The following is a 26130-nucleotide window of genomic DNA, read 5'->3' as shown; positions in this document are numbered from 1 at the left end:
CAAGTGACTAATGAGAGTCTTGTTTTCCAATTACAGACCCCGCTATCCCTAAGAGAAGATGCAATAAACACATTTTTAAAATACCGCAAATTTCCAGTGATGCTCTAGTGAACCTTGGAGACTGGTTGTATAAGCAACTCCTAAGCCTCCCCTACCAACTTTAATTCAGCTCAACTCTGGGCCCAAAAAGGACTTTATTCAGATGGCAGACACGCAGACATGAGTGAATGTCATATATTTAGACAGGGCATCAAAAGGAGCTTCCCTGGCCTTTTGTTTCTTACTGATTGCGTGTTCCCTTTTAAAATGTATTCAACTGTCAATGGGAGAAAGCAGAACATTCTGTTTTAAACTTCCACATTTTAAATTTTCTTCATTTTGAATAATCTGTGTATCTTTCATCTGTATTGTTTTATTTAACTAAAACAAACATATATTGCCTTTGTATTATGAAATTTTGTTTTACTTTCCAGGAAAAAGGGAAAATGAAGTTCTATCAATATATTTATAATAGAAAGAATAATTAGAAAAGTAGAATAAAAAACTAATGCATGATATGATCACAGTATATGAACATAGGCAAAGGATAATAAAAGACTGAGAAAAATCTCAATAATTGCCTTTGCACGATAGGTAAGTAAAATTATTTTCTTTTATTTTTGTGTATTTAGAATTTTATACAGAAAAACTATCTTACAAGAGAATAAATGAAATTCTTTTTCAAAGCAAATAGTATTAAATTCAGTTGAAGTTTCGAAACCACTATAGCTTTCGTAAATATACATTTTAAAAAAACTCACAGGAGTATTTCATTTCCACTAGCTGTTCATAGATCACCAAGAAACTCAGTCATTTTATAATACAAAAAGGAAATGGAGGTTCTGATGAAGCAAGGTGACCAGAATCCGCCTTCTGCAGATATGGATAAACTGCTTGGCTTGGCTCTCTTGCCTAGCCCCTGTTAATATTATTTAGTATTTTCATGGTCCTTTCAGGATGATATAACAAAGTATCATAGTGGCTTAGAAAGAAGCATTTATTTATCACTCTTCTGCTAGCCGGGAAGTCAAAGTTCCAGGGGTCAGCAGAGTCAGTGTCTGGTGAGAACCAACTTCCTGGTTCATAGATGGCCGTCTTTTTGCTGTATATCCACATGGCAGAAGGGGCAAGCAAGCCCTCTGTGGTCTCTTTCTAGAGGCACTAATCCCTTTCATCAGGGCTCTACTCTCATGACCTAATCATCTCCCAAAAGCTCTACTTCCAAATACCATCAGTTAAGTTTCAACGCATGAACTTTGGAGGGAGACAAACATTCAGTCTATGGCAGTAATGTTGAAGACAACAGTCTGTTCAGTGAGTGGAGGAGGACCATTTAAATTAAGTAGATGGTCTCTTTTTTTGCAAATATTGATGTGGATAGAGGAGACACTTATTTATTCATTCAGCAAACACTGAGTGCCTTCCTCCCCAAAGTGGGCTAGGCTCAGTGCTAATTGCTGGAGAAACAGAGTGTATAAAACATGGTCTCAGCTGTCCTGGAACTCACAATCTCAGCTTTCTACCAGGTCATCCTGATTTTCAACACAGATCTTTAAACATTTATTTCAGAAATCTATTTGCCTAAGTATCTATTCCATTATAACTACTTATGAATTTAAAATAATTTTTATTTATAATTTAAATAATAAATAATTTAATAATTTAAAATAATGTTTGTTTTTATCACTGCAAAATATATTAAGGAAAACCTTCAGTCCTATCTCTGTCTATATGTGTCTGTCTTAGTCTGAATAGAACAGCATCTGGCTATTGCAAAAGAACTCAAGAAGTGCAGATAAATGGGAAAAGCAGAGGTTTGGGTATCTGGAGACTTTGATTTATATCTAAGCTCTGCCATTTAACAGCTTTTGGAGCTCTCTGAGCCTTAAATCCCTCATTTGTAAAATGGGAATAATAATACTTACCCCACATTTCTGACATGAGAATGAAAGGAACTAAACAATGTGAAGCACTTAACCTATAGCAAAACTGAACAAACGCTAGTTTGTTTCTTCCATATAGTTTCACTGTAGGTAGGTGGCCAGTCTTTCATTTAGGGAGAAAAAAATGCAATTACAAAAATCTGGAATTTACAAGGCAGGTATTTTTAGGGCTCTGGTTTTCTTTTCAGAAAGATTAAATTCAGATTATAAACAGGTTAGCTGCAGGATTCACCTTGACAATTCAATTCCAAATCAAGATAGTACAGAACCTTTGCAGCGCAACCCTCCAGAGACCAGAAAAACCCTTGATCCACTGGCCTTGACCAAGTCTCAGGTAGCCTTCCGAGGCAGTAGTGCTGGGATCACTGTGGGCAGAAAGTGCTCATTAGGACAAAGCCTGCTGTGTGTGGGTCCATGCAGCAGGCGTGACAGTCAGACGCGATCTCCACCTCGCTGTGCAACAGTAACTTCGCCAAGGTTCAGGCAACTAAATAAAAATGTGGAAAAAAAAAAAAACCACGTTCAGCAGATATTGAAAAACACAGCACAGGGTGAAGGAGGGATGGATTGGGGGTTTGGGATTAGCAGATGCTAACTATTCTGTATAGATTGGAACAATAACAAGGTCCTACTATACAGCACAGAGATCTACATTCAATATCCTGGGATAAACCATAATGGAAAAGAATATGATAAAGAATGTATATATATATATATATATATATATATATATATATATAACTGAATCACCTTTCTGTACTGCAGAAATTAACTCAACATTGTATTGATAAATCAACTATACTTCAATAAAATAAATTAAAGATAAAACACAAACACAAATTATCGTGCAATAAGAAGAGGAGGGAGGGGCAAAGAAAGTCCCAGTGGTCCATGCTAAGACCCAGGAGGTACATGGTAGGTGACCACCCTCCTCTGATCTGTCTCCAAAGGCTTTATTGAGAAAAATGGAAAGGAGCCAAAAGAACCACGACATTGGCCATGTTCACTGAACTATCTACTGTCTCCCTAGACTTGCTACCTGGTTCCCCTGTCTCCTAATTTTGTCCACCAGCGGTGACTAGATGACCTGTCACTTTAACCACATCACTGTTTGTCTCCACATGAAGATGCCTCTCCTTGATGCTTTGTGCTCCCTGCCCGTTTACCCCAAGAGCTCCGCCTACAATTCCAATGGCCTTTAGACTGTGGTCTCAATTCCTGGTCTCTCACAGGCCTGTCCCCTCACCTTGCCCAACACAGTGTAAGGCCCCTGTCCCTTGCAACAAATTCTGCTCTTCAAGTCACTGAGTATTTGAGGCCTTTGTCTTTGCTTTATTAATCTGCTCCACATGGACCCAGGGCCCAACAATGAGGGCATCTGTTACAGATCTAATATTAGCAACAAACACAAGTCACATCATCTTGTATGAAGACGATATTGAGGGAGAAATATTCGGTCACTAGCAGAGACGTGGCAGCATTAAACAAGGGGCTGTGTCAAACGCTGGGGCTGTCTGTCATTCAGAGAGGGCAGAAAAGAGAGGAGGGAGAAGATTGGAGAGTGTAAACTGTCCTTTCTTTCCTTCCGTTCTGCTGTCCTAGGGAAATACGACTGCCCTGCACAAGTCCTACCGTATCTGGGCCCAGGTCAGGCAGAGAGGTCCCCTGTCCCCCTAGGAGGACATACAGAGTTCTTCGATGGTGAGTGTCAGAAACAGCCATGCTTAGGCCTCTGGAAGGTGTGCCTTCAGCAGAGGGGCTACCAAACTAACAAGTCACTGGATTAAAAACCCTTGGCCACGTGGCTTAGGGGACGCCGGGTGTCTCCCCTTTTCTAGCAGCTCCAAAGTTCCAGCAAGATCAGTTGGATTAGCCTCCATGGCATGTGGAATCTCTGAAATCCCAATGGGCTGTTTAGAACAGGGGGCAAGTCTGAGCTCTGGAAATGTTTTATTTGGCTACCAGGACTTCGAAGTTTTTTTTTAACTAGCTGTCAACATTTACATTTTTTTTTCATAAAATCCCAAGTTGTTAGCTTCTCTGGAAAATTCAGAAACTGACAACCCCATGACCCTCATTCCCACAAAACAATAGTAGCCTGGCCCCCAGCAGAGTCCTTGGCCTTACGATGGGGCATGAGCCGTCCTCCTCACAGCAACAGTCACTTAGATGATCGGCCTGAGCCGGGTGGGAAAGGGAATTTTCTACCAGGAGTCAAGGGTCTCACAGGAAAGGTGAGCAGGCTCTGGGTGCTGTGAGCAGTGGGCAGGAGTGGATGAAGGAAGGAGATGAACCCCATTTCAAGGATATACAAACTCCCACCGCCCAAAAGCCAAGCCCCAGGTACATGGCAGAGAGACTGCCAGCAAGCCCAGCCAATGGAGCTGCAATTTTGGGGTGGTGAGAATATGGGGGGAGGGTCTAGACATCAGTGTGTTTCAAATGTGATTCCAGTGGGCTGAGGACCAGCGCACTGGAGCGGTGCCTCTCCACCTTGAACATGCCCCTGACTCACCTGGGATCTAGTTTAAAATGCAGATTCTGAGTGGTAGGTCTGCGGCCGAAGTCTGAGCTCCTGAACTTCACCAAAGTCAAAGGCGATGTCCGTGCTGTGGATCTTGTCCACGCGTTGAGTGATAAGAAGCTACAGCCTTTTCCAAGAGGCACAGGAAAAGATATTCAACATCACTAATTATTAGAGAAATGCAAATCAGAACTACAGTGAGATATCACATCAAACCAGTGAGAAAGGCTATCATCAAAATATCTACAATTAGTAAATGCTGGAGAGGGTGTGGAGAAAAGGGAATTCTCCTACACTGTTGGTGGGAAAGTAAATTGGTATAGCCACTGTGGAGAACAGTATGGAGGCACCTTAAAAAACTAAAAAGAGAGCTACCCTATGATCCCACAATCACAGTACTGGGCATATATCCGGAGAAAAACATGGTCTAAAAGGATACAGGCATCCCAATGTTCATTGCAACACTGTTTACAATAGCCAAGACATGGAAGCAACCTAAATGTCCATCGACAGGGGAATGGCTAAAGAAGAAGTGGTACATATATACAATGGAATATTACTTAGCCATTAAAAAGAATGAAATAATGCCATTTGCAGCAACATGGGTGGACCTAGAGATTGTCATACTGAGTGAAGTAAGTCAGACAAAGACAAATATTGTATGATATCGCTTATATGTGGAATTTAAAAAAATGATACATATGAACATATTTACAAAACAGAAATAGACTCACAGACTTAGAGAACAAACTTACGGTTACTAGGGGGAAGGTGGGAAGGGATAGTTGGGGAGTTTGGGATTAACATGTACACACTGCTATATTTAAAATGGATAACCAAGAAGGACCCACTGCATAGCACAGGGCACTCTGCTCAATATTACCTAACAACCTAAATGGGAAAACAGTTTGAAAAAGAACAGATACATGTATATGTATAACTGAATCACTTTGCTGTGCACCTGAAACTAACACAACATTGTTAATCACTTATACTCCAATATAAAATAAAAAGTTTAAAAAAAAGGAAGAAGAAGCTATAGGCTTTTCCTTTGTCATTCTCCTTTCAAGTACTTTAGCAGGGACAACCCCAAGTCTGTCACCTCTAAGTCTGAAAGTAATAATAGTAATGAATAATATTATTAAAGTAACACAAAATAAGTAATAATAATAACTTCAATAATAGCTAGACTTTGTTGTGTGCTTCTCATCGAACACTGTGCTGAAATCACACTTTTTAAAAAAAAATCTTCAACTAGATGTGAAATAATAGCTTGTTTTTACCTCAAGCTGGTTACTACTCGTAGTCTCTTACTTATATTAAGTCAGTTGAGCTTCACAACCATCCTATTGTGGTGAGTACTGTTATTATCATGTCCAGAAGCAGCTCGCCGAGGTCACACGGTTTTATGAGCGCAGCCCTGGTGTTTGGACACAGGGTGTGTGCTGGGCCCCGCTGGCTCTCCCAGGAGCAGGGGCCTAGGAGTGCTGAGTCACTTGCCCGTCGCCCTAGGAAAAGGCAGAGCTGGGCTCCCAATCTCCATCTGCTCGACTCTACAGACTGAGCTCTTGGAAAGAAAAGTGAACGATGTATACAAATTGGGAGTCAGGGTTCTTGGCACATTGTAGACACTCATAATATGATAACCACGTTTCCTGTCTCTAGCCTACTTGTTTTTAACCTTTCTCCTAGAGTAGCCAGTGTGAACCGTAGACAAGCAGTTATGGGGGTGTCTTTATCCATTTGGGCTTCTATCACAAGGTACCATAAACTGGGGGGATTGAACAACAGTTTTTTTTCACGGTTCTGGAGGCAGGAAGTCCAAGCCTAGGGTGCCAGCATGGTCAGCTTCTTGGTGAGGCTTCTCTTCCTGCTTTACAGACAGCCACCTTCTTGCTGCATCCTCACATGGTGAAGAGAATAATCATCTCTCTTTTCAGAAGGGCATTAATCTCATTCATGAGGGCTCCACCCTCATGATCTAATGACTTCCCAATGGCCCCACCTGCAAATCCCTAATTGGAGATTAAGGTGTCAACATATGAATTTTAGGAGGACACATTCGGTCCATAGCAAGGGGGCAGATAGTGGGAAAACGGAATGGAACACAGGAAATGGAATTGAAATGCCCCGGCTCCCTAAAGGAGCCAAGGAATGTCAATGTCATGGGCGGAGGAAGGGGGGATTTGACAATAAGCGACACTCACTCCTAGAGTGAAGCAGCCAGTGGGGGCATTCAAAGCCAGTCCCGTCCCCCTGCAGCCCTGGTAAGAAAGGAATGCCTGGAGCAGCCATCATTCTCCCAAAAAGGTGACCTGTGCCCATTTGTCAGGTACGATTGAGAAAAGTGGACAAGAGAGCTGCCATGAGCCCAGAACAGACTGAAACAGCTCTGAGAGCCCCAGGAGGCTTTGGCCCTGAACTTGAGACAGACTGTTCCCATTAAAAGATACCTTTCTTCAGAGGCTCTAAAACCAGCAGTTTGGGGGAGAGCCTGGCTATGGTTATGGTAGCTGGGAAGAAGCTGTGGCGTGGTGAAACTGCCTAATTGCCTGTCTGTCTCCAAGCAGGTCATAAACTTCATATTATGTTCCCTTAGCATGCAGTACTAGACTGGCACGGTGATGGGGCTTAACAATATTTGTTGCGTCAATGAATGAAGGTCTCATATTGAAATAAGAGAAACAGAGTTTATTCTCTGGCTCTGTAAGTTATTTCAACCCCCACCTTAAAACTGGATATCTTATTTTAAAAGACATTTAACATGGAAGCAATTATGCTATAATAGGAAATATTTATTTGTTTTAGGTGTTTCTTATGATGCTAGCTCTTGTTTCATTTCTATTGGCGGTTTCAAGTCATTCACTTAGTCGACAATTTTCATTGAGTCCTCACTGAACAGAGAAAGCCAAGAAAGATAATTATCAACTGTATTAATCTGGTTCAATCCATGAGCTAAACTATAGGTTAATAAAGTTCTCAGGGTCCTAGACGGTCGTGTGTAAGTACAGTCAAGGTGATATACCACAAGAGAGGTGAGGTTAGGTCACCTGGTTACTAAGGAGTTTCTCAGGAAAAAGAAACTTATGCAATAGACGCTTGACATTCCCAGAGAATGGATCCTGAGCTCTTTCTTTGCAAACTCTTCATCCTAGCTCTTTCCTAAAAATTATCCTTATCTGGAGCCAGGATTTCCCGCGCATAACCTGAAATTCTAAATCTATAGCCCATTCAACTCTGACACCTGATCTCTCACCTGGCAGCTGTTTTTCCAGAGAATTTCTCCTGAAGTCTCCTGAGGAGCTTCCTTCACTGCTCTCCACATTATTTGAATATGGGCCTCAGCACAATTCCAAAATATTGACTGCATTGATTTGGAGTTGCTCATAAGTAGCTGGGATGGCTGTTGTCAACTTAGTGAATGCCAGTGATCTGCTGGGTCTGTTAAAGTCCCACCTAATCCAATACGAGTCAGAAACGTGACATGTCAGCTGATACAGCAGGAAACCAGAACCTACAGACCGTCTGCTCTCAGGATTTGCCTCTGGGAGGAAAGATAGAGCCATTTCCAGGGATGGCTGTGAATTATCAGTGCTTTCAAAGACTCTGGGGCCTCCAAATTCCTCCATCCCCAGCTCACCTAAAACACCAATGGCCCCAAGCACTCAGTGGGAGGAGTTTGCATTCACTGAGTTATGACATATTGTGCCTTCCCCCCGCCTCAGCTCCCGCCGCCTCTGTCCTGCTCTGCAGCCACGTTGCTAATCTGTGAGCACCTTAAGGCTGCCCCCACCGCAGGTATTTGCATGTGTTGTCCCTCTGCCTGGAATGATGCTCTCACTCCCTTGTCCACAGGGCGCACTCGAAGACCACACTCCCAAGAGGCCACCCTCTCTGACATAGCAGTCCTGTCACTCTCTAACCCCTTACTCTGCTTTATTTTTCCTCCTAGCCCTTATGACTGCTTGACTTGTTATGTGTCTCTTTATAATGGGAATATAAGATCCAGGAGAACTGAAACTTTGCCTTTTTCACTGTTGTGCCCCAGTTCCTCAAACAGTGCCTGGTACATGGTAAGTGCTTAGTAAACATGTGCTGAATGAATGAATGAATGAATAAGTGAGTGAGTGAACGGGCCCTGAAATATATAGGCACCACGTGAATCTTTTGAGAAGAGGCTCTCTGAGAGATGGGACAAAGAAAAGATGCTCTCTGAGGTCTACAGGCCTGGACGTAGCTCTGTGTTAGGTAGAGGGGCCTGAACATTTAGGGCACGAGGATACTGGATGCCAGGATCCTAGAAAAATCCAGAAACCCCGCCACACAAATGTTGCATTTTCATAGAGTGGCACCTCCAACATGTTACCCATGTCCAACAGGGCTCAGTTGTGCCCTTCCTCTATCCTCCCTGAAATTGCTTATCCCCCTAACACCCACCACTTGCTGAGGAACCGTGAGAAGGGTCTCATTATTACCCTGTAATCACTGCAGGTCAATGACAAGGAGCTTGTGAGGCGTTTCAGTTTGAGAGGCTGGTGAACAGAGCGGGATGGGCAAGGGCTGTTCCTCACCAGGATCTGTTCAACTCAGATCAGCGTCCATTCCACTTATCTCGGGAGCCAATTCCTAGCATCTGTTTGTGGTTTCCTATGTAAAGTGATGAAAGGTAACACAAACATTGGGGGAAAAAGCAACTTCAAAACCCATATATGGGGCTTCCCTGGTGGCGCAGTAGTTGAGAGTCTGCCTGCCAATGCTGGGGACACGGGTTCGGGCCCTGGTCCGGGAAGATCCCACTGCCGTGGAGCAACTGAGCCCATGTGCCACGGCTACTGAGCCTGCGATCTAGAGCCCGCGAGCCACAGCTACTGAGCCTGCGTGCTGCAACTACTGAAGCCCGCACACCTAGAGCCCGTGCTCTGCAACAAGAGAAGCCACTGCAATGAGAGGCCCGCGCACCACAATGAAGAGTAGCCCCCCGATCGCCACAACTAGAGAAAGCCCACGTGCAGCAACAAAGACCCAATGCAGCGAAAAATAAAATAAAGTAATAAATAAATTTATTTAAGAAACCAAACAAAAAAAACAAACCCATATATGGTCACCATCTAACGACATAAATATCATGGTGAAGTTATTTCTAAATATCTGGAAAGGAATCCTTACTCACACGGAAACGGAATTGGTGTAATGGTTAATCTCTATGAATAATTCATTGTGGCCAGGTAGTCAGACAAATCCATAACTGACGCTTTTATAAATCTTAGAGGAGTCCCAAGACCCGAACTCCAACCTCTACAAGTTACGTTTAAATACAGGTTCTAACGTTCATCTTACAACTTTGGGTCCTAAGTAATAGTGATAATAGGTAATATTTAGTTAGCACAAATTATGTTTGCCCGGATCTGAACTTGTTATGTGCAAACTCTAACAGAGGTGCAAAGTGGCTAAGAGTTCATTTTGCCTAAACTGGCAAGTGGAGAGCCATCGAAACCTGATTTGTTGAAAGACTAGTAAACAAGTTGGTGTAGGAGTCTGAATAGGCTGGGTCCTCTGGCTCTTGACTGATTGTGAAATCTTTACCTTGGCTTTGTAACACTGGAACAAGGAGAAATACCCCAAGGAGTGGAATTTGCAAATGGGTATGTGTGACCTTTTGTGCAAACATGAGGTAGATCAGGAGCAAAAAAAAAAAAAAAAAAAAAAGATAAGTTTTCTACCAGTAAGAATAATTGGCACTTTCTTACGAAACTAAATATAGTCTACCATACAATCCAGCAATTGCACTCTTTGGTACTTACTCAGATGAGCTGAAAACTTACATCCACACCAAAACCTGCACACAAATGTTTATAGTAGTTTTATTCATAATTGCAGAAAAACTTGGAAGCAACCAAGATGTCCTTCAGCAGGTGAGTGGATAAATAAAGGGTGGTACACCATACAATGGAATATTATTCAGCAACAGAAGGAAATGAGCTATATACCACTAAACGTGGAGGAAACTTAAAGGCATATTATTACGTGAAAGAAGTCATTTGGAAAAACAAAACTATGGAAGCAGTAAAATGATCAGGGGTTGTGGGGGGAGGGGAGAGGGGGAGATGAATAGGCAGAGCACAGAGGATTTTTAGGCAATGAAACTATTCTGTATGGTATTATAAGTGTAGATACACGTCATTATACATTGGTCAAATCCATAGACTGTACAACACCAAGAGTGAACCACAAATTAAACTACGGACTCTGGGTGATAATGAGGTGTCAGTGCAGGTTCATCGATTGTAACAAATGTTCCTTTCTGCTGTGGATGTTGATAGAGGAGCCTGGGAAGGAGTATGTGGGAATCCTCTGAATTTTCCACTTAATTTTGTTGTGAACTACTCTGAAAAAATAAAGTCTATTAATTAAAAGAACATGTAAGCCTGAGGGGGCGGTGAGGAAAACAACAGTAGAACTGAGCATCAGAGAAGGAATATGAGCGGATGTCCTTGGCCTTGGGCGGGCCCAAGAGGACAGCAGAGTGTATGAATGCACATCAAATTAACTGAGCACCTCCTACATGCCTGTCACATTTACATCCCCAGTATCTTCACAAAACTCTCACACTGTAATTCTGGCTCAGAGAAAATCAATGATTTTTTTGCTTAAGGTCCCACGACTAGAAAGTAGCAAAGCGCAGGTTTGAATGCCATTTCTTCTGACTCGAAGTCCAGTTCTCCCCTCTAAGTAACTGCCGGAAAGGTCAAAGCAGTGACTGTGGAAAAGTTTGCTTTATGAAAGACATCACGCTTCAAATTCAACTTTGCACCTATGCATACTGAGTGGGTCCATGGATGGACTGAGTTTGTGGATGGAGGGACAACACAAAACCACATCAACAGCATCACATTTATTTACTTCACCATTAAAAGAAAAAGAAGAGGCTGCAGTTGAGGCAATAGGGAAGGAGTACTGAATAGAGAATCATTATTACTATCCAGAGTAATAGCCTTTCTGGAATTTCCCATACCAAGGACAAAATGTCATAGTGGACAGAGTCAGGTTCTCCTGGGAGTCACCCTCTCTGCCATGATGAGGAAGGGAAGCTTCTGCAGCCCTGGAGAGGGGCCAGGGAAGGTGGCCTCACAGTCTGGTGACAATGCAGACCTCCCCAAGTCTCCTTTCTTCTCTGCGGTGCATCCCAGAGACACGGCCCATCTTCCTCACCTCTTCATGGCCACACTCATCTTATTCTTGCATCTCCAAGCCTGGCTGGAAAGGAAGATAAAGTCTCCCCACCTCCCTACTTCCTTGCTGCTCCAAGAAAACAAAGTCTTCATTCCATATTGCTTCAGGAAAACAGAAGGCAACACACACACACACACACACAGACACACACACACACACACACACACACACAGCTTCAGTACCTCACAAGTCTCTGGTCTTAATGCTACTATTCTAGACCCCAACTCCCTTCCCAGCTGGTAATTAGAGGTCCCCTTTAGAGCCCCCACCCAGCCACCGATTGTTACTCTCCTCAGGGTGCTCACCTGAAATCTCCCTTATTCTGACCCAGATTTTTCCAAAGGTCATGCAGAGCCCTATTCCCAGGCCACTTTGCCATAAGCGATCCAGCGCGGGGGGGCGAAATTGATGGCTTCCGTGCAGTTGAAGCCATGGTTGAAGCCAGAGTGGTAGCCATAGGGAAGCGTTACGATGAACTCTCCAGCCTCCTGAGTGACCCGATCGAAGGGGATGCCGTTGTCCTTGAGGACCGTGGGCGAAATGAGAGCCACCTTGTGCCGCAGGAAGGCCTCACAGCCCCGCGCGTTGCCCGGGAACAGCTCCCTGGCCAGGCGTTCCAGGCGCCGGCCGTGCTCCGGGGGCACCGCGTACCAAGTCTTGGGCTCCCTGAAGTGCAGGTAGTTGATGCTGTAAAGGTCCATGTCCTCCGTGTGCCAGGCGAAGACGGTCTTCCACATGCCGAAGTACAGGTAAGGGATGTTGACGCCTTCGATGACCACTCCGCACTCCTGCTCCAGCAGGTCCTGAATGGTTCCCAGGTTTCAGAGTTTTCATCATATAGGGAGCCATTGATTTTTTTTTTGAATTTTATTTTATTTATTTTTTTTATACAGCAGGTTCTTATTAGTTATCTATTTTATACTTAATAGTGTATATATGTCAATCCCAATCTCCCAATTCATCCCCCCACCCCCCTTCCCTACTTGGTGAAGGAGCCATTGATTTTTAACACCATAATTTGGTAGTAAGTATAAACGTTTCTTTGAATATTTTCGCTCCAAATTTTCCAAATCCAACTGTGCCTGAATCTGATACTTTTAGCTTTTTCCTAAAACTGGAGATGCTTGCTCACCGCCGGGGCTTTTCTTTTCCTGTATTTAGTAAACACACCTCCTTCCCCCTCGCCCCCTGTTGGACGGACTGGCTATTACAATGGTATCAGACGTCCGATTTTCCATTTCTTAACGGGGCCTGTTCTGTGCGAGTCTTTGGATTCCATGTAAGCAATATATTTGTGAAATAATTTTTTTTCACGACTGCATGAAACGTCATTATTGTAAAATTTAGGTTCTAGATGGCATGTTCCTCAGATGCTATGGTTTTAAATTAATAAGCCTCAAACTCCCAAATCCCAAGGTCTATTCTGGATATAGCTGAAGTTGCTGAGATACACATGAATCATTATCATATAAAACATAAGCATTAACTACTACAACGGTAAAACCTCTCATATATGTCACTCCCCACCAACAATTGTCACCTGAACTCTAAGCAACTAAAATTTTAAAAAATATCTCCCAGCTTTCCAGTTCATTCAGGCACCAAATCTTAGATTCAGCAGTTTCTCGCAAAAGGAAATGCAATTTCAGTAGCTGAGACATGGAAGCAACCTATATTGTCCATTGACAGAAGAAAGGGTAAAGAAGATTTGGTACATATATACAATGGAATATTACTCAACCATTAAAAAGAATGAAATAATGCTATTTGCAACATCGATGGACCTAGAGATTGTCATACCGAGTGAAGTAAATCAGACAAAGATAAATATCGTATGATACCACTTTAAAAAAAAGGACACAAATGAACTCATTTACAAAATAGAAACAGAGTTAGAGAATGAACTTATGGTTACCGGGAGGGAAGGGTGGAGAGGAGGGATAGGGAGTTTGGGCTTGACATGTACACACTGCTATATTTAAAATGGATAGCCAACAAAGACCTACTATATAACACTGGGAACTGTGCTCAATACTATGTAATGACCTGAATGAGAAAAGAATTTGAAAAAGAGGGGATACATGTATAACTGAATCACTTCACTGTACACCTGAAATTAACACAACATGGTTAATCAACTATATTCCAAAATAAAATAAAAAGTTAAAAAAAATTAGTGAAGATTTATATTATGGATATGATTGAGGGAATAATTTTATTCAGTTGGTTCTGATATAATTCCATTTTCTGCAGACAAATCATAGACTCTAAAATGTTCTTTTCCACTACTAGTAAACTCAGTTTGTTATCATCTCACTAAAGGAAACTATTTTGAGTGAAACTATTTCTTTGAAACCTGAACATGAAAAGATAAACTTGATAAAATTTTTTAAAATTTAATCACCAAAGTAAAAAGTAAAGATTAAAAAAATGTTAACTCCATCTCAAAAGTAAATAGTTCCTGCCTTAATCTCTTTTACATATTCTTTTTTAAATAAGAAACAAGAGTGGAGGAATAAACAGGAGATTGTTTAATAATGTGAAATCCTAACTTCACATGAGCATTTTTCAAGATCCAGAATATGCTTTCCCCTTTGGACTCAACCTCAAAATGAAGCAGCATGGACTGATGGTCTAGTTCTATGTGTCCCATCAGAAACTGAATTCACTCAGCACCATTCCTTTCCAATCCCTCAACATCCTCCAAAATAATTGATGTCCAACTCTGGTCCACTCCTTCAGTTTCCCATAAAATGAAAATATTTTGCCTGATACAAACCTGTGTTTAAAACTTTTAACTTGACAACACAGCGTATCACCTATGAGACAATAACTATGTATTACATATATATTTATATATTTATGTATAAATAATATGTATATTACTTACACATATATATTCTTTTTTAATCTAGGAGAAATAAGAATTCCGTCTATCACAGCTTCCAATGTAAAAATTATAAAAGCTGTTCCCACAAGTGAAAAACAAACGCTTTAAACTTTTAACAGGAAAGCTTCTCCCTTTCTATCAATTTCACACATTTAACAAGAAAAAAAGAATAATTTTTAGTAAGGAGAGAAAAAGATAAGAAACTCTAGCTAGATGATTTAGCTTAATCATTTACTCAAATAAACATGAATTGAGTGACTACCATGCTTAAGGTATCAAAATAGGTTCAATGGGGAATATAAAAATAAATCAAGACTTAGACCTTCCTGAAAAGATGTCTATTTCCATGGGGAAGATAAGTCAAGTACAGAATTAGCATTCATCAATAAGTTGGATTTGAATACTCACCCAAGATTTACAAAATGGTGACCTTAAGTATTTTATTCAACTTTTCTATCATTCTGTGTCTTCATCTATTTAAAGAGAATAATAGTAGTTTCTACCTCATAGGGTGATTCTGTGTATTGTGCTGATCTTGAGGCTTGGTATGGTGCCTGGCATGTTGTCTGTGCTCAGTGATTATAGATAGTGTGTTATAGAAGATCAGAGAGGTCTGGGACAATGAGGGAAACTTCACCAGTAAGTAGCTGCCTAAAAAGGAAAGGAGAAATAAAATGGAAGTTCCGGGAAAGGTAGGAAGTTTGAAAGAATGAGTAGGTAAGGGTGACCATTGACATAAGCAAGAAAAGTATGAAAGTTCTCAACAGAGTTTTCTTACTTTGTTCAGCAAGCTGACCTCTCAGCTTCTTCACCTCCTCCCCATTTTTAAATGATTTTCCTCTCCACCTCAACTAAGTCACCCTTGTCGTCTGACCCTTTCTGAAATCTTGATTTTAGGAATCCTACTCTGGAACAAATGCTGACTACCCTTTTGCACACAATAGTACCCAACAATTTTTTACCTAATAGAGAATCACTGAATGTTTGGCCCTTCTTTGGTTCTGTCCTTTTACTTTTACTCATTTTATTTATTTATTTATTTATTATTTTTTATTTATTTATTTTTGGCTGTGTTGGATCTTTGTTACTGCACGCGGGCTTTCTCTAGTTGTGGCGAGTGGGGGCTACTCTTTGTTGTGGTGCGCAGGCTTCTCATTGAGATGGCTTCTCTTGCTGTGGATCACAGGCTCTAGGTGCATGGGCTTCAGTAGTTGTGGCACATGGGCTCAGTAGTTGCAGCTTGCGGGCTCTAGAGCACAGGCTCAGTAGTTGTGGCACACAGGCTCAGTAGTTGTGGCTCACGGGCTCTAGAGCACAGGCTCAGTAGTTGTGGCATGTGGACTCAGTAGTTGTGGCTTGTGGGCTCTAGAGCGCAGGCTCAGTTGTTGTGGTACACAGGCTCAGTAGTTGTGTCTAGAAGGCTCTAGAGTGCAGGCTCAGTAGTTGTGGCACACGGGCTTAGTTGCTCCGCAGCATGAGGGATCTTCCTGGACCAGGGCTCGAACCCGTGTCCCCTGCATTGGCAGGCTGATTCTTAACCACTGTGCCACCAGGGAAGCCCTATTTTTACTCATTTTAGATGGACAAAAAGTTCTGACTGAGTTCTGCTTCAATCCCCTCACCATCTTGATTTAGGAAAATTTATTCTGCCTCCTCGCTGCAGAAATGCTTTTCACCATTGGTAAAATGTCCCAAGAAGTAAAATGTGGGCAGCACTGAGCCCTGCTAAGGTGAAGAGTAAGAGAAAAAAGACAGGTATAAATAGCCTCTTCCTTGTGTTTTCCAAGAGCCATGGTTTTCACAACCATCAAAAAAAGTAAATTTTGTCTCTTCCTTTCCATCACTTACAGCTGTAATATTTTGCATTGCTTAATACCTCTAATTCTATTTTAATTACTGGCAGAAATGTTACATATGTTTTCCTCTTTAGTAAATTGCTAGCTTTTGGGATAAAACATTTAACTAGATAAACAGAGAAAATGTTTTCAGTTTAAGGAAGTATTCATGGATTCCTCTGTGGGGGCGTGTTTTAAACAGAACTGAGCATTGAATTCTATCATATGCCCATCAGCATCTATGAAAATGATTATATAACTTTTCTTCTTGGATCTATTAATAAGTCACTTTACTAGGTTTTCTTATTTTAAACCATCATTGTTTTCCTGCAATAAATGTTATTCAGTCATTATGTTATTCTTTTAATGTAGTTAAAATTTTAATTTAAAACTTTTGCATCGAAGATTGGTTCAAGATGGTGAAGTAGAAGGACATGTTCTCACTCCCGCTTGCAAGAGCAAGAATCGGAATCACAATTAACTGCTGAACAGTCATTGACAGGAAGACACTGGAACTCACCAAAAAAGATACCCCACATCCAAAGACAATGAAGAAGCCACAGTGAGATGGTAGGAGGGGCGTAATCACAATACAATCAAACCCCATAACTGCTGGGTGGGTGACTTACAAACTGGAGAACACTTATATCACAGAAGTCCACCCACTGGAGTGAAGGTTCTGAGCCCCACATCAGGCTTCCCAACCTGGGGGTCCAGCAACGGGAGGAGGAATTCCTAGAGAATTAGACTTTGAAGGCTAGCGAGATTTGATTGCAGGACTTCAACAGGACTTGGGAAAACAAAGACTCCACTCTTGGAGGGTACACACAAAGTAGTGTGTGCATTGGGACCCAGGGGAAGAAGCAGTGATGCCATAGGAGACTAAACCAGACCTACCTGCTAGTGTTGGAGGGTCTCCTGCAGAGACAGGAGGTGGCTGTGTCTCACCATGATGACAAGGACACTGGCAGCAGAAGTTCTGGGAAGTAATCCTTGGTGTGAGCCCTCCCAAAGTCGGCCATTAGTCCCACCAAAGAGCCCGGGTAGGCTCCAGTGTTGGGTCACATCAGGCCAAACAACCAACAGGGAGGGAACCCAGCCCCACCCATCAGCAGACAAGCGGATTAAAGTTTTACTGAGCTCTGCTTACCAGAGAAACACCCACCTCTACCCACCACCAGTCCCTCCCATCAGGAAACTTGCACAAGCCTCTTAGACAACCTCATCCACCAGAGGGCAGACAGCAGAAGCAAGAAGAACTACAATCCTGCAGCCTGTGCAACAAAAACCACATTCACAGAAAGACAGACAAGATGAAAAGGCAGAGGGCTATGTACCAGACGAAGGAACAAGATAAAACCCCAGAAAAACAACTAAATGAAGGGCAGATAGGCAACCTTCCAGAAAAAGAATTCAGAGTAATGATAGTGAAGATGATCCAGGACCTCAGAAAAAGAATGGAGGCAAAGATCGAGAAGATGCAAGAAATGTTTAACAATGACCTAGAGGAATTAAAGAACAAACAGACAGAGATAAACAATACAATAACTGAAATGAAGAATACAGTAGAGGGAATCAATAGCAGAATAACTGAGGCAGAAGAACGGATAAGTGACCTGGAAGACAGAATGGTGGAATTCACTGCTGCAGAACAGAATAAAGAAAAATGAATGAAAAGAAATGAAGACAGCCTACGAGACCTCTGGGACAACATTAAACACAACAACATTCACATTATAGGGGTCCCAGAAGGAGAAGAGAGAGACAAAGGACCCGAGAAAATATTTCAAGAGATTATAGTCGGAAACTTCCCTAATATGGGAAAGGAAATAGCCACCCAAGTCCAGGAAGCACAGAGAGTCCCATACAGGATAAACCCAAGGAGGAACACACCAAGACATATAGTAATCAAATAGGCAAAAATTAAAGACAAAGAAAAATTATTGAAAGCAGCAAGGGAAAAATGACAAGTAACATACAAGGGAACTCCCATAAGGTTAACAGCTGATTTTTCAGCAGAAACTCTACAAGCCAGAAGGGAGTGGCATGACATACTTAAACTGATGAAAGGGAAGAACCTACAACCAAGATTAATCTACCTGGCAAGGATCTCATTCAGATTCAATGGAGAAATCAAAAGCTTTACAGACAAGCAAAAGCTAAGAGAATTCAGCACCACCAAACCAGCTCTACAACAAATGCTAAAGGAACTTCTCTAAGTGGGAAACACAGGAGAAGAAAAGGACCTACAAAAACAAACACAAAACAATTAAGAAAATGGTCATAGGAACATACATATCAATAATTACCTTAAACGTGAATGGATTAAATGCTCCAACCAAAAGACACAGGCTCGCTGAATAGATACAGAAACAAGACCCATATATGTGCTGTTTACAAGAGAACCACTTCAGACCTAGGGACACATATAGCCTGAAATGAGGGGATGAAAAAAGATATTCCATGCAAATGGAAATCAAAAGAAAGCTGGAGTAGCAATTCTCATATCAGACAAAATAGTCTTTAAAATAAAGACTATTACAAGAGACAAAGAAGGACACCACATAATGATCAAGGGATCAGTCCAAGAAGAAGATAAAACAATTGTAAATATTTAGGCACCCAACATAGGAGTACCTCAATACATAAAGCAAATGCTAACAGCCATAAAAGGAGAAATCGACAGTAATACAATCATAGTAGGGGACTTTAACACCCCACTTTCAACAATGGACAGATCATCTGAAATGAAAATACATAAGGAAACACAAGCTTTAAATGACACATTAAACAAGATGGACTTAATTGATATTTAAAGAACATTCCATCCAAAAACAACAGAATACTCTTTCTTCTCAAGTGTTCATGGAACATTCTCCAGGATAGATCATATCTTGGGTCACAAATCAAGCCTTGGTAAATTTAAGAAATTTGAAATCGTATCAAGTATCTTTTCCGACCACAACGCTATGAGACTGGATATCAATTACAGAAAAGAAAACTGTAAAAATACAAACACATGGAGGCTAAACAATACGCTACTAAGGAACCAAGAAATCACTAAAGAAATCAAGGAGGAAATCAAAAAATACCTAGAAACAAATAACAATGAAAACACAACGGCCCAAAACCTATGGTATGCAGCAAAAGCAGTTCTAAGAGGGAAGTTTATAGCAATACAATCCTACCTCAGGAAACAAGAAACATCTCAAATAAACAAATTAATCTTACACCTAAAGCAATTAGAGAAAGAACAAAAAACCACAAAGTTAGCAGAAGGAAAGAAATCATAAAGATCAGATCAGAAATAAATGAAAAAGAAATGAAGGAAACAATAGCAAAGATCAATAAAACTAAAAGCTGGTTCTTTGAGAAGATAAACAAAATTGATAAACCATTAGCCAGACACATCAAGAAAAAAAGGGAGAAGACTCAAATCAACAGAATTAGAAATGAAAAAGGAGAACAACTGACACTGCAGAAATACAAATGATCATGAGGGATTACTACAAGGAACTATATGCCAATAAAATGGACAATTGGAAGAAATGGACAAATTCTAGGAAAGGTATACCCTTCCAAGACTGAACCAGGAAGAAATAGAAAATATGAACAGACCAATCACTAGTAATGAAATTGAAACTGTGATTAAAAATCTTCCATCAAACAAAAGTCCAGGACCAGTTGGTTTCACAGGTGAATTCTATCAAACATTTAGAGAAGAGCTAACTAACACCCATCCTTCTCAAACTCTTCCAAAAAATTGCAGAGGAAGGAACACTCCCAAACTCATTCTATGAGGACACCAGAGCCCTGATACCAAAACCAGACAAAGATACCACAAAAAAAGAAAATTACAGAACAATATCACTGATGAATATAGATGCAAAAATCCTCAACAACATACTAGCAAGCAGAATCCAACAACACATTAAAAGGATCATACCCTATGATCAAATGGGATTTATCCCAGGGATGCAAGGATTCTTCAATATATGCAAATCAATCAATGTGATACACCATATTAACAAATTGAAGAATAAAAACCGTATGATCATGTCAATAGATGCAGAAAAAGCTTTTGACAAAATTCAACACCCATTTATGATAAAAACGCTCCAGAAAGTGGGCATTGAGGGAACCTACATCAACACAGTAAAGGCCATATACAACAAACCCACAGCAAACTCATTCTCAATGATGAAAAACTGAAAGCATTTCCTCCAAGATCAGGAACAAGACAAGGATGTCCACTCTCACCACTATTATTCAACATAGTTTTGGAAGTCCTAGCCATGGCAATCAGAGAAGAAAAAGAAATAAAAGGAATCCAAATTGGAAGAGAAGAAGGAAAACTGTCACTGTTTGCAGATGACATGATACTATACATAGAGAATCCTGAAGATGCCACCAGAAAACTACTAAAGCTAATCAATGAGTTTGGTAAAGTTGCCGGATAGAAAATTAATGCACAGAAATCGCTTGCATTCCTATACACTAATGATGAAAAATCTGAAAGGGAAATTAAGGAAACACTCCCATTTACCATTGCAACAAAAGAATAAAATACCTAGGAATAAAACTACTTAGGGAGACAAAAGACCTGTATGCAGAAAACTATAAGACACTGATGAAAGAAATTAAAGATGATACCAACAGATGGAGAGATATACCATGTTCTTTGATTGGAAGAATCAATATTGTGAAAATGACTATACTACCCAAAGCAACCTACAGATTCAATGCAATCCCTATCAAATTACCAATGGCATTTTTTACAGAACTAGAACAAAAAGTCTTAAAATTTGTCTGGAGACTCAAAAGACCCCAATTAGCCAAAGCAGTCTTGAGGGGAAAAAAACGGAATTGGAGGAATCAGACTCCCTGATTTCAGACTATACTACAAAACTACAGTAATCAAGACAATATGGTACTGGCACAAAACAGAAATATAGATCAATGGAACAGGATTGAAAGCCCTGAGATAAACCCACACACCTATGGCCAACTAATCTATGACAAAGGAGGCAAGGATATACAATGGAGAAAAGACAGTGTCTTCAATAAGTGGTGCTGGGAAAACTGGACAGCGACATGTAAAAGAATGAAAGTAGAACACTCCCTAACACTATACACAAAAATAAGCTCAAAATGGATTAGAGACCTAAATGTAAGGCCAGACACTATAAAACTCTTAGAGGAAAACATAGGAAGAACACTCTTTGACATAAATCACAGCAAGATCTTTTTTGATCCACCTCCTAGAGTAATGGAAATAAAAACAAAAATAAACAAATGGTACCTAATGCAACTTAAAAACTTTAGCAAAGCAAAGGAAACTACAAACAACACGAAAAGACAACCCTCAGAGTGGGAGAAAACATTTGCAAACGAATCAATGGACAAAGGATTAATCTCCAAAATATATAATTATAACTAATTATAATTTATATTGATTGTAATTATATTCATTATAATTATATTGATTATAATTTATAATCAATATTAAAAAAACAACCCAATCTAAAAATGGGCAGAAGACCTAAATAGACATTCCTCCAAAGAAGACATACAGATGGCTAAGAAGCACATTAAAAGCTTCTCAACATCACTAATTATTAGAGAAATACAAATCAAAAGTACAATGATGTATCACCTCACATCAGTTAGAATGGGCATCATCAGAAAATCTACAAACGACAAATGCTGGAGAGGGTGTGGAGGAAAGGGAACCCTCTTGCACTGTTTGTGGGAATGTAAATTGATAGAGCCACTATGGAGAACAGTATGGAGGTTCCTTAAAAAACTAAAAATACAATTACCGTATGACCCAGCAATCCCACTACTGGGCATTTACCCAGAGAAAACCATAAATCAAAAAGGCACATGCACCCCAATGTTCATTGCAGCATTATTTACAATAGTCAGGTCATGGAAGCAACCTAAATGCCCATCGACAGATGAACGGATAAAGAAGATGTGGTACATATATACAATGGAATATTATTCAGCCACAAAAAGGAACGAAATTGGGTCATTTGTCGAGAAGTGGATGAATCTAGGGACTGTCATACAGAGTGAAACAACTAGAAGTCTGCAAACATACACCAATGAAATGACAGAATTGAGGACTACTGTGGTCACTGTGCACATGGTGCAGAATTGAAGGAAATATTACTAGAAAAGAAAATGAATATTTCAGTAGGGTTGGCAGCAACAAAGATCTGGTTGCTTCGGGCTACTTCCTAAAATGAGAGATAACAGGAAGTACAAACCCAAGCCTAAAGCAAATAGATGAAAACAGCCTAGAACATTATATGTTCTTAGCATAGATTCTACATTGTAGAAGACTCTTGTAGAAAATACACAGAAGAGTATTTTACAATGTGGGTCTAAACACACTATATGGTGCAGAAGATTTCTTTGTGTAACATGGCATTTTTCTTCCTCAACAAATATCTACCAGCTATCTCACATGACTTTCATCATTAGACATGTCCCTCCCCCTTCTGTCTTACTCCAAGATACCATGGTATATTTACACATTATAAGTATCTTAAATATTTACAGATCTACTAATATGTCACAAGATAGCAGGATGAGAGGTGTTAATGAACTATTAAGGGAAATTGCCAACAGAAGTTTCTGGTTTGCCTCTCTCTGTTGATTTTCCATAAGCAAAGGATTAAACTACTCTTTAGGAAAAAAACAAAAAACAAAAAAAACTTTTGCATAGATGTTCATAAATAACTTTTGTCTATTACTCTCACTATGCAATTTGTCAGGTTTTTCTATCAATGTTGTGCTTACTTTAAAACTTGGAATTTTTTCTTCTTTTTGAATGCCTAAATAGGTTTGAAAAGATCTGCAGGTTAAAGGTTTCACACACTCCCCCCTGAAACTACCTGGTACTAGTGATTTTTGATGAGGCATATCTTTTGCCATCTTTCTATATTTCTTACATAGAAATTTATGTCTTAGATTTTATTTTTTTTATAATTACTTTTTAAATTTTTATTTGTTTATTTATTTATTTTTGGCTGCTTTGGGTCTTCGTTGCTGTGAGCAGGCTTTCTCTGCTTGCGGTGAGCGGCGGCTACTCTTCGTTAAGGTGCGTGGCCTTCTCATTGCGGTGGCTTCTCTTTTCACAGAGCACAGGCTCTAGGAGTGTGGGCTTTAGTAGTTGTAGCACTCAGGCTCAGTAGTTGTGGCTCGCGAGCTCTAGAGTAAAGGCTCAGTAGCTGTGGCGCACGGGCTTAGTTGCTCCATGGCATGTGGGATCTTCCTGGACCAGGGCTCGAACCCATGTCCCCTGTGTTGGCAGGCGGATTCTTAACCACTGTGCCACCAGGAAAGTCCTTGTCTTAGATTTTCTATCTCTTCTGGAATCTGTTTTAGTTAATTAATTTTTCTAGAAAAGTATCCAGTTGAGCTTTTTGTTGACTTCTTAGTTATATTATTTTACAGTTTTTCTAACTCATTTATTTCTGCATATGTCCTTATTAATTCCTTCCTGCTACTCTCTTTGTTTGTTTTTCCCTAACTTTATGAGACAGAAGCTTAATCCATGTAATTGCATACTTTTAATTTTATGGATAAAAATACTTAAGGCTGTAAATTTTCCTCAGTATTATTTAACTGAATCTCATATATTCCTAGGTATTTCGTTCATTTTTAAATCTAAAAACACTCCAATAATGCTTATTGTGTCCCAGGCATCAGTCTTAGCACTTTGCAAATATTAACTCATAGAATCAACCTACCCATCATATGAGGTAGCTACTATTACTATCCCACTTAACAGTTGAGGAAACTGAGTTATCATGAAGTTAAATAATTTGCCAAAGTCATACAAACTGGTAAGAATAAAGCTGGGATTCAAAATCAGGCAGTCTGGCTCTAGAGTTTATACAGTTAACAAATATTTATTCTATGTCCTTGTCTCCAGGGTATTTAGCTATTGTGGTTTATATCCCTCTAACCTACAGGTCTTTTCATTGAGAATTTTTAACTTTCCAGGAAGGACCTATATATCTCCCAATTTTTAAAGTTAATTTCTAGTTTTATTGCATGATAATTAACGAGTTTGATTTTTTTCCCTTACTTTGGAATTTATTGGTATTTTCTATTCACCCAAATGTATTGTCAGTTTTTGTGATTGATCCTTTGGTAATGACAAAACTGAGTACTCTATTACCAGGTATGTAAATTCTACCTTACTGTTAATGCTGTCGAAGGTTTCTACATCCTTAAGTTTGTCCATTTGTTCTCTCTTGCACTAAGTAAGGTAAAAGGGGGTTCCATGCCTTCTGTAGGTGCAATAATGTCCCCAAATGCCTACATGTTCACCGACCCAGAAGCTCCCCAAACTTCATCCTTCTGGGGTTTTATGGAGGCTTCATTACATATGCACAATTGATTAAATGAGTGGCCACTGGTGATTGGTTCAACTTCCAGCCCCTTCCCCTCCTTGGAAGTCTAGGGTGGGACTGAAAATTCCAACACTCTAATCACGGGGTTGGTTCCCCTGGCAATCAGCCCCCACCCTTAAGTGACCTAAGGGCATTCCAACAGCCACCTCATTAACATAACAAAATCATAAAACATAACTCTCTTTACTTAGGAAATTCCAAGGATTTTAGGAGCTATTGACCAGAAACAGAGATGAGGACCAAATATATATTTTATATTATAAATCACAATATCACATAAGGTGACTTAAATTCTCCTATTTTTAATGCATTTCTTTCAACTTGTTTGATTTTCTGTAATTTATACTTCATCAAAGTTGCATGGGTATTCATGACTGCTACACCTTCATGGGGAAATTTAGCCTTTAGAGCCCTTTCATGCACCTTTGAGCCTCAGTTATACTTTGTCTGATACAAGATGCATGACTTCTGCTTTCTGTTTGCATTTTGCTTGGTATAGTTTTGTCTGTTCTTTTCATTTTAACTCTTCAGGATCACTCTGTTTTAGACTGTTAAAAGATAAACTGAGGCATATTAAACATTTTAAGAGTTTATTTATGCAAAATTCAATTCAAATTTGGCAGCATTCAGCCTAGCAGGAAGGAGCACTGAGGAGCTATACAAAATAAAAGATGTAGGCAGAAGGGAGTGGGAACAGGGAAGTTATACTAAGCAAAAGAGTGGGTTGGTTATTGCAAGGTTACTTTCCTTTAGGGGATAATTCTGATTTTAAAAATATATTTTAAGGATGTTACCTTTCTTTGTTTTGCAGATACACATCGGGATAACAACTTTAATAAACATCAATAAAGTTAAAAAATCGATGAGACAAAACTAGCGAACAGACCCAGATGGGCAAAGGTCTAGTTTAGGCCATGAGCAGCGGCCTGGGAAGACGGGGGTGTGAGACTCACAGGCTGTGTGTGATGCGAGAAGCTCCTGAGGCTTGCTTGTGGCTGCAACACTATTCACTGGGAACCACGGTCAGTGACTCAGAGGCCCAGAGGAAGCTTGGGGATGGAAGGGGCTCAGCCAGATCCTCAGCATCATCCAGTGTTGCCCCAAATTATTATGGGGCCTAGAGGCACACCACTGCAAGGAGGTCCCCTGAGGGTGCCATCAGAAGCAAGCAGTGTCCATACCATCTAAGCCAAGGCAGAAGCCAAAGGCCCATCAATGTTCAGGAGTGGGATGAGAA

At 40.3% G+C, this 26130-nt stretch overlaps 1 long non-coding RNA gene across 1 annotated transcript in view; it reads right to left on the bottom strand.

Moving 5' to 3' along the window:
* The window catches only part of LOC309636721, a 939587-nt gene that overhangs the window by 449431 nt on the left and 464026 nt on the right, over positions 1-26130 (bottom strand). The window lies entirely within an intron of this gene.

Source organism: Balaenoptera physalus (assembly GCF_965194825.1).
Source record: "Balaenoptera physalus genome assembly, chromosome: 10".
NCBI lineage: Eukaryota > Metazoa > Chordata > Mammalia > Artiodactyla > Balaenopteridae > Balaenoptera > Balaenoptera physalus.
This window is presented reverse-complemented; position numbering and strand designations above follow the sequence as displayed.